The sequence below is a fragment of the Xiphophorus hellerii genome, chromosome 6, assembly GCF_003331165.1.
Source record: "Xiphophorus hellerii strain 12219 chromosome 6, Xiphophorus_hellerii-4.1, whole genome shotgun sequence".
Lineage (NCBI taxonomy): Eukaryota > Metazoa > Chordata > Actinopteri > Cyprinodontiformes > Poeciliidae > Xiphophorus > Xiphophorus hellerii.
The window spans coordinates 21,157,850-21,167,224 of NC_045677.1; the positions used below are offsets into that span (position 1 = coordinate 21,157,850).

General features: G+C 38.5%; 1 long non-coding RNA gene across 1 annotated transcript; it reads right to left on the reverse strand.

Moving 5' to 3' along the window:
• Nucleotides 1-3,914: 3,914 nt before the first annotated feature.
• Nucleotides 3,915-7,554, reverse strand: LOC116721261 (uncharacterized). Its single transcript, XR_004339562.1, has 2 exons — nt 7,470-7,554; nt 3,915-5,109 (listed from the first exon to the last, which is right to left on the reverse strand). It is a non-coding gene; the product is annotated as an uncharacterized LOC116721261 (long non-coding RNA).
• Between the last annotated feature and the right edge of the window lie 1,821 nt (nt 7,555-9,375).

The following is a 9,375-nucleotide window of genomic DNA, read 5'->3' on the forward strand; positions in this document are numbered from 1 at the left end:
AAAAGCAATGAGGCCGCCACCGTCACCGTAAAAAAACATTAAATAGAAACTCAGAGGCGAAATAATAATTCCCTTGGTGCAGTTTGGTACAGGTGAGTGGTGGGCTTAGCGCGCCTCCCGTCTGGCCCCTTGAGGTATTACAACGTCAAAGCTCAGGAACTCAAACTTTTTAACGCCTACAAAGACTGAACAAACAAATAAATAAAAATAAATGTATAAATAACATATACAAAGACTTATTAAAAATAAACTGTCTTTGATGGAGCTGAAGGTGATGAGGTGATTGAGTTTGCTCTGCAGTGTCAAAGTTAGACTAAACTAAACAAAAAGATGGATGGGTAAAAAGTGAATCATTGGTTAACATTTTTACTAGCTTGCCTTTATGTGTTCTATGTGTAAATCTGACCAAGTTACATGATGTTTTTCATGCATTAATGCACTGAAATCACCCGTCGTTAGACGTCATTCTGCATTCATTTCCTGTTTCAGTGATGAAGGAGCTAAAAGTCCATTATATTCCTATTATAATTACTATGATATAAAAATATTCTCATTTGAATATGTTGCTAAAGCATCTTTGATGGATAAAACCTGTTTGAAAAATCCCTATCACAAAGACAGTAATTATTTTTAGATATTTTTTATTACTCAGGGTTGTTTTATTTAGTTAATGCTATGAAACATAGTGGCAATTATTAAATGTTTTTTTTGGAAATTGTAGTTTTGCCAACTGCTAAAAACTTAATTCTATGTTAAACAAACAAAATCTGAGCTTCATTAAAAAGAAGAATTAAAAAAAACAAAAAACTGGATACATTATAAATCAAAATCAAAAGTTATTGTCATGAAATGCGGTGAAGGATGGTGAGGAAGACACCTGTGGACCCAGGTTGAAATGAAGAATGAATGATGAATTTAATGAAGTTGCCAGAAATACAAAGCCCAAAATTCAGGCAGCACAGAATGAGTGGAAGGCTAAGGCTCAAAACTGGCAGCAACTGGTAAACAAGAGACATCCGACAACAGACAACAAGGATCACAGGTGGGTTTAAATACACAGGACAGACAATCAGGAGAAACAAGGAACAGGTGTTTCTAATCGAGGGGTAGACAGAACCAGAGACTCCACAGAACCCAAAATAAACACACAGAAAAACTCGAGTCACTACAGTTATCGTATAAAGAAACTGTATAAAGAAATTAAGATGCAAATGTTTCTTTTTAAGGACTTGGGTCACTTTGTGTAACTTTACCTTAATGGTTTGAGCAACGACTGATGATGCTGTCAAATGTAATTAATCTGTGCAGGCCTGTTGGCTAGCTCAAGGTCCTAACAAAAACGGGAGACCATGCAGTGGTTAAAGTGCATAAAAATGATAAAAATGCATAAAAAGGGCCTCCTCCACCAGAAAGGTCATCTCACAACCAGGCTCAAAGCACACTTTTTCCTTTCCTGACTTAATGTCGTGTTTTGATTGTTGATTCAATGTTGCATTGTGTTTCTGTTTGATGTGATGTAAAGCACTTTGAAATGCCTTGCTGCTGAAATGTGCTACACAAATAAAATTTGATTGATTGATTCCACTGAACTTGAAACTCGAACAAGTCCGTTGCTGCCCAGCCGTCAAAACCAGTGACACTCGCCATTAACGAGGGAGACGAGACTAAACCAAGCTTGAACACACCGACCTCAAACAAATTTAAAATTTCTAAAAGTGCCGATCACATTTCCACGTGACACTCGAGGCAAGATCACAACCGCTCCTGGCACACATCTCCGAGATGTTTTACCAATTAAAAACCTCATCCTGATCCGTGGTTTATAGCGACAAAGTAACAATTTAATGCACAATAAAAACTTCAAAAGCGACCACCCGCTGTGTGTCCCCGCTAACTGCAGAGAAGAAGCTTACAAACTCATCCTATAGTCTTCGGGAGGCGTAGCGATGGGTTGTTATGCATTTAAAAACCAGTGGCACCATAAAGGCGACCAGCAGGCCGTCACCCCCTCGAAACCATGGAATGCTCCATGAAGGGAAAGTGGATAGGGAAGCTCTACCCGCCGTACCTCCACACTAGGAAATAACGCGGTGAAACCCCTGTTGGGAAACGCCGCTAAAGCCTGCAAGGAGACACCTGCTCCAAAACGTTTTACTAGTGCACATTAAAAACTTGACGCTTACTTATATCGCTAAAATCAAAGCCTTGGAGCAAGCATCCCACTCCAAAAATCACAAAATGCACTTCACGTTATCCAAACCACCTGCATATCCCAAAGACCTCACATGTCCAAATAAGGACAATTACATCACGGGCTTCCCCCGTCACCAATTAAACTGCATGGAAATAGAGTCCCAGAGTAACGATAACGAGCCAGAAATCCTATGCGACACAGGCGCCCCAAAGCAACGTAGTTTAGTCAAAACGGTGAGGAAAGCCAACTTACCGAGCCAAACATAAATCACAGAGCCAGTTTCAACGAGCCCCCACTTGTCACGACTAGGCTCAAGGTCATAACAAAAACGGGAGACCATGCAGTGGTTAAAGTGCATAAAAATGATTATTTATTAACAAAAGCAACAGTGGATTGTGGATGTCAGGTATCAGTGGTGTAATGCAAATTCTTGGATGTGGTGTATGAGTGCATATGGAAGTGTTGACGTGCAAAGACAAACTCAAATGTGCAAAAGGAAGGGAAGCTGAGGCCTGGCAACAAAACACCACAAGCATCAAGCGGCATAGAGGACGCGAGGCGACCCACAAGGTGGTCAGGTTTAAATGATCTGTGCTCCAAATTAACAAATCAGCAGCACCTGTAAAGGGGAGGAGCACAAAGACAGACAACAAGACACCTGCAACCCAGCCCATAATCTGCAGGGCCTGTAAAGTTGCAAACATAACAAACAATACATGTTTGCAATAATAAGTAATGGTCATAAAACCACTGTGTGATAATTAACTATTGTTGTTGTCACCAGCCATGTTTTTTTGTTTTTTTTTCAAATTTGGAAACGTGAGAAACACCCAAAAACATTAACTCTGCAGCACAAATTGGCCCAATTTTAAAGGTCATGGTGTGTCACAGAGGCGTCTGCATGCAAATTTCCAGTAACATAAAAAGGACAAAAATTTGCTTAAGTGATGTGTGTGGTGGAATCATGCAAATGTTTTTTCATGGTGCAGCCAGTTCACATTTTGTAACGCTGTATTCATCAGTCGGTCATTTTAGGATGTAATGATACAGTAATGCATCAGTGGTGATCTGTGGTGGACGTCTTTGCATTAACTACAATAATAGCTGTAAACCCCACAGTTAAATGGGACATTTGCATTCATCATCATAGAAATTATTAGCATATTGTGTCTGTATCTTTTTTAGACATTGGTTAATCCCAAGTTGTCCAGGTTGGTGACTGCACACTCATAACTTCAGTGATATTTTTAAAACCAAGAAACTAGGTGCGTAAGTTTGTATTTATTGTTGGATTTTCTCTAATTCACTCAGGATCAACATTGCAAAGTAAATATGGGCTCGAATATTTACTTACTCCTCCTTAAATGTTCACAAACCATCATCCCACTACTTCCTGTCGTCGTTGTCTTCGTCGTTTTCGCCAGTAGCAACATCCGGTTGTTGATCACGTGACTCGTGTGACGTGAAAAAAGCAGTTTTGCTAAATACATCTATTTTGAGAAACCACCGTATCTTAGCGCAAGAACTTTCAAAATTGGCAGGTTTCCATTAAGCGAATTTATTTTCCTTATTTGGAAATGCAGCTTGTTAGTCTCTTATTAATAATTTTCTATTGTGAAACTCTTCAAATTAACTCAAACTTTCTTTATCTAGTGAGTGTGTTTACTTCTGTTTGCAACTTGAACTTCGACTGTAAACAGTCAAAAATAATTTAGGCTAATTCAGGCATATTAGATTACATTTTTAATAAACATTTCACTGTAAAGAGCTTGTGTTTCCTTCAGAAGCAGTCTTCAGATTTTATCCGCAGGAACATGGCTCAAGGTGAGGAGTAATTGTTCACACAGCAGCCTCAACCCTCCAGGTTGTCTAAAATCAATAGCACGCCTTATGATCATCACTTCTGCTTATGCTAATGCAGCACCGATCCATTCGGGTATTTAATGACTGCAGAGGTGTCGAGCTGTTGCATCCCAATTTAGTGAAGACGCTCGCAGACACACTGACAGCTTATTATAGCATGACGAATGAAGAGAGGCGATGCAAAGTGTTACTCAGCAGAAATCAGCTGCCGATGATAACTACTACCTGCAGAGGCGGCGAGATTCGCCCACACAGGAGGACAAATTAGGGCAGAGGAGTGAACTCTGTATTTCATTGGGTCATCATAGACTCTTTAAAATGAATACAAATGTTCGTGGTCGTCTCTGGTGTGTTAGTGGTGATGGCTTTGATGGAGGAAGTGACAGACTCATTAGGTGTCACTCTTGTTCCTGCTGGACTGAGCCAGTTCTGAAAAGACACACTGATTCCAGTTCAGTAGGCACACGAGTAAACAACCCAAACGCAGCTCAGTGTCACCAATTCCCAAAATAATTGAAAGCATAGACAGTAACAAGCACTTGCTCTATTTTAAACTCTGCAAAAATTGCTTTTTTTTTTATTAGCTTACATCATCTCTGTCTTTACATTCGACACAGCGAGTCAGTTATGCCCATTTAAAATTATCTTTAGTGTGATAAAAAAAACAACAACAATCACTCACGAATCACCCTGATTTAACCTTTTGCTCTCCATCACTGCCTGAATCTTCATCTTTTTCTCCTCATAAATCAGAAGAAGCCGACTGCTACATAATTTGCCTGGACATGTAAAGACTTTTACAGCATTCCTCTTCTCTTTACAGTACAGGTGCTTTTAATGACGGCCGTCCGTCTCTCCTCAGCTTTGGGATTTATGGACAGCTGGGACCTTCAGGTATGCAGGAGATGATTTTTTTCATGTCAGACACTGAACTTAGCCACTGTGAACAAATCCTGTTTGTACCGATGCTCACTGATGAGCTAAGTTCTGTGTCTTTAGAAAATTTCAGTTTTGCTGTTGTGCAGTTTGGGGGTAAATAACTGTTTCTCCTTCTGTAAAACAGAGACAAAAACATGCATCATGCAACTTATAAACTTTTAAATTGGAGATAGTAGATCTGCTTGATGAGGTAATCACAATCAATCTGGTTAAAGCGACAAGATCTTTGGCTTTCATGCTGATTTATCCTAGACGTACAGAAGAGCAGAAGTTATTGGCTTGCCAAAAAATGAGTCAATTTATTTTCAAATAAAATAACAAAATCCTTTCCTTTCATTTTCTTAAAAAAGTTTTTGTTTCTTAATAGGAAAGAAGAATGTTTTGTCCTCTTTGTCCTTTTAAAGGTTATAGTGCAAAATACACTTAAAAACCTGGAGATATAGTGAATTTCATCAAGTTTTACAATTGCATGAAAACGTTTGTTAAATTAGGAAGAACTTATCACTTCCTACATACATCGTATTCTACAGTGAATACGATGTATACAGCAAAGTGAGTCTTTGTGCAGATGACTCCCTAATTTATGCTGCTAATGCTCAATGGCTGGTTATTAATCCAGTTGGATATTCCAAACATTTACAAAACCTGCAAAATCCCCTGAAAATGACCATTTTGGATATTTTTTCACAAATCATTACCTGCCATACGATTCTAGGCAGATTAGACTAATAAATTGCAGCCAATGAGAGTCAAAGTGTCAAAGTCATGTTACCATTGTAACCAATCGTTGCTGAGCTGAAAAGACACTGACCGCAGCTACAGTGATATTATAATAATCACATTATTTTTTAGGGGACCTATTATGCAAAATTCACTTCTGTAGATTTCATTTGGGTTTCAACTGCTTCTAAAAAAAACCAGCTTACGCGTTTAAGACACAAAAACAGCCGTTTTTTGACAATAAGTTAAGATTGTCAAGTCAAAATTAACTGCGACTGCGTTGTTACCTAGCAACCCCAGCCAAGCCCAGCTCCGTTACCTAGCAACCCAAGGAAAGTTCCATTACTTTCGCCCGGTAATTTTTACTGCTGCTGGAAAAGAGAAACTGTTTGGTGGTGGACTTACCATTCAGAATAGATATTTTGCTATGTTCAAAGATGGTTGTATAACTGCACATCTGTTTGGAGCCATTTTCACATGCGAGTGTAAACATTGAGTTTATTTGGATTTATAGTGACAAGAGGCCCTAAAATAGCTCATTCTGAAAGTAGGTCAAAATAGGGGGAACTGAAAGAAATACAATCTCATTATCTAAGAATAATTCTCAATCCAAAACCAATTTTTTTATATCCATTCAGACTTGCTGGCATCAGATCATTGTTCTTGATTTTGTCATAAAACTGATGGTTGGATAATTTGCTTCAGGATTTTCTACTAAAGAACAGAGTTCATTGTTTCAGCCATTAAGTCCTGAGGTAAAATCGCAGTCCCACATCATCATACTGCCACCACCAGGTCTCACTTTGTTAGTCTGTGAGACCTGGTGATGTCTGATGTGATTTTTTGAAAGTGCTGTGTTAGGATCAGTTAAAATGATATCAACTTTCCAAAAAAATTTGGTTAACCACAGTTTATTTTTTATCAATGTAGACCAGTTACTTTTTCACAAAGTAATTTGAATGGGTTTTCTCCCTCAATAAATGAAAACATCATTTAAAAAGTGCTTCTTTTTATTTTAAATTCAAAAATACTTCATCCGAAATGGAAATTAAATGTTGTTCTAATTTAATTCAAAATTCTTCAAATAGTTATCGTAGATGGTGATGGCTGTGGGCAGAAAAGATCTCAAATTTTACACAAGTTATCTTTGACTGACATTAAACTTAGTTTTACCACTTTTAAACAACTTAATTGTTACTAAAAGCGTTTTGGGTATTTTTTACTTCAAAGGTTGGTGGAGGATAATAAATCATTTAAAAGCCAATCTTTGTCCATGGCGGTTGAAATAAGCTTCTCGTAACTCATAAATTTCACGACAAGATGGCGTAATTACAGACTTCAAACTCCAATATCAGTTTTCTCTTTCCCGCTACAGGCCCCATTCTCCAGCTGCAACAGGACTCGATCCTCTTATTTTGTCTGAGCCTCAGGACCCGAAGCTCAGTTTTCAGAATAAATTGTTATTCCACCCAAATGGGGGCATGATGACATCAGCCTGACCGTCTAATCTGTTTGCGCAGCCTTGATGTGGAGTCAGTAAAGTTGTAAAGAGAGATGCATCAGATAATTTAGACCTTAAAATACCAGCATTTCACTTCTTGCCTCATCAATCCTCCAAAGTGGTTTACAAACAGTATTTAGCAATTTGCGCAAAATCATAGTTTTGAATTTTCCTGCGTGCGTATTCCCACAAATCTTGTAAATAAACCTCAAAGGCCGGATTAGTTTCAAGGATATCGGTGTCAAAAGTTACCTGAGCATGAACGCCATTATGTCATTTTTCTCCCTTCTTTGAAAGAAGAAGAAGAAAAGGCAGCTGCAGCCTTTGTCACGACGCCCTCTCCTCCTCTTCCTCTCCTGTGTAGAAAAAGTGTAATGATCCGTCTTGATCTTAAATAAGCAGGGCGACAAAAGCCCCGCGATCACCTTCACACGTGAGTTAGTTCTGCCTCTCCAGACTTGTTCAGTTCAGGTTAATGGTTTCTTTCAGCGAAAAACAGACACAAAGAAAGAGAGGCTTAGACAAAAGCAATCTACTCTGACAGAAACATTTCCAAAAGAAAAACAACCTGAATGAGAAGGAAAAAGTTTCTGTTCATGTCAACGGGGATTTATTTGCTGCATTATAAGAAAGAAAAACAAATCTTCAACCACAGAAGCACCTGTTAAAAGAATCTCAGCTCACCTGGACAAAAAAAAAGCGGAGTGGGCCCAAACTGTTTCCTCTGGGTCTTCTGCCTGGCTGTGCATGCTCTTAGCTTCCCCTCAAGTTGCTCGCTGTGAGGTGAGCATGAGCACAAGTGAGGAAGGGAGGATGTGTGAAAACAGAGACGGCACAGAAAGAGGAGGAGGAGAAGGAGAGGAGGGAGGAGGAAGAGGCTGATGATGATGGGACAGGTGTGGAATTTACACACCCTGCTGGTAGCGAAAACTATCGGCATATTTGCTTCATGGTGATGAGTCACCCTTGTTATTGGTGGAAGTGGGAGAAAATGAGAGTTTCTGAGTGAGAGAGAAGGATCCTAATGGAAAGTAAATACCTATAAAAGTTTGGCCACCTCATTTACACACAAAAATACTCAATCCTACCAAGTATGTTTGGTCTAGTTTCTGCTGCGAATATTTTCCCTCGAAATAAGACAAAACCAACATACAAGAATAATCTACGGAGCCCCCTAGGGTATGTGGGGGAAATAGTTTCTTTTGCATTCCCTCGTGTTTATATATTCTTAACTCTTTGGTGCAAAAAAAACTGCTTGAAACTCAATTTATTTACTATTTAAATAAATTTATTTACAATTTATTTATTTGTTTGCTTGTGTAGAGATGGAACTGCACATGAAAATGATGCTTTAAACCAATACAAAAGACAATCAAAACTGTCAGGTGACTTTATTACCCTGTGAAAATAAGTCAGAAATAGTCTGGATGGATTTTTCCTTTCTTTCCTTCTTACATAAAGTTTCCATTTACATCTGGAAAGGCCATGTGTAGCACTACTTAATGTACTAAGGGACTAGACGGCATATAATATCAGAAGACTAAATTCATCTACTGGAGCTGTTGTCAGTAATCAATAAAAACAATACAAAAGAATAACTGCTTTCAATACCGTGTATTTTATAGAGGGGAAAATTTAAATGAACACCACGAGACACAAAACATACATAGAACCCCCAAAAATATAAATATAAAATATGAATATAAATATATGTAGTATATAGTACTACAGTAGATCTTCCATATAAATGTGCACAAAGTCCTAAATTTCCCCACCAATCAGCACAATGTCTGACTGATACATTTAAAAAGTCCATGATTCGATTGTCCAGTTATTTGAGGTGAAAATGTCCAAGCGCAATTTGTTTCCAATGGAGAAGAGATGAATAATGGATTGTGTGTCTTTATGGTGAGATGGAGGGGGAAATGCTACAGACCATCAGCCTCCTACCAGACCAGTATGGAGTGAATTTCAGGTTCTCCTGGACCCAGCCAGTTATCAGAAGCTCGCCATCCTTTAACCCTTAAAGACTCACCTGGCCTGTATTGAAATAAACAATACAGGCCAGGTGAGTTACCAGCCTACTAGTTAACTAGACATGTTTCAGTTATTATATACAGAAATAAATGCAATTATATCCACAATCTAATCTTTCAGG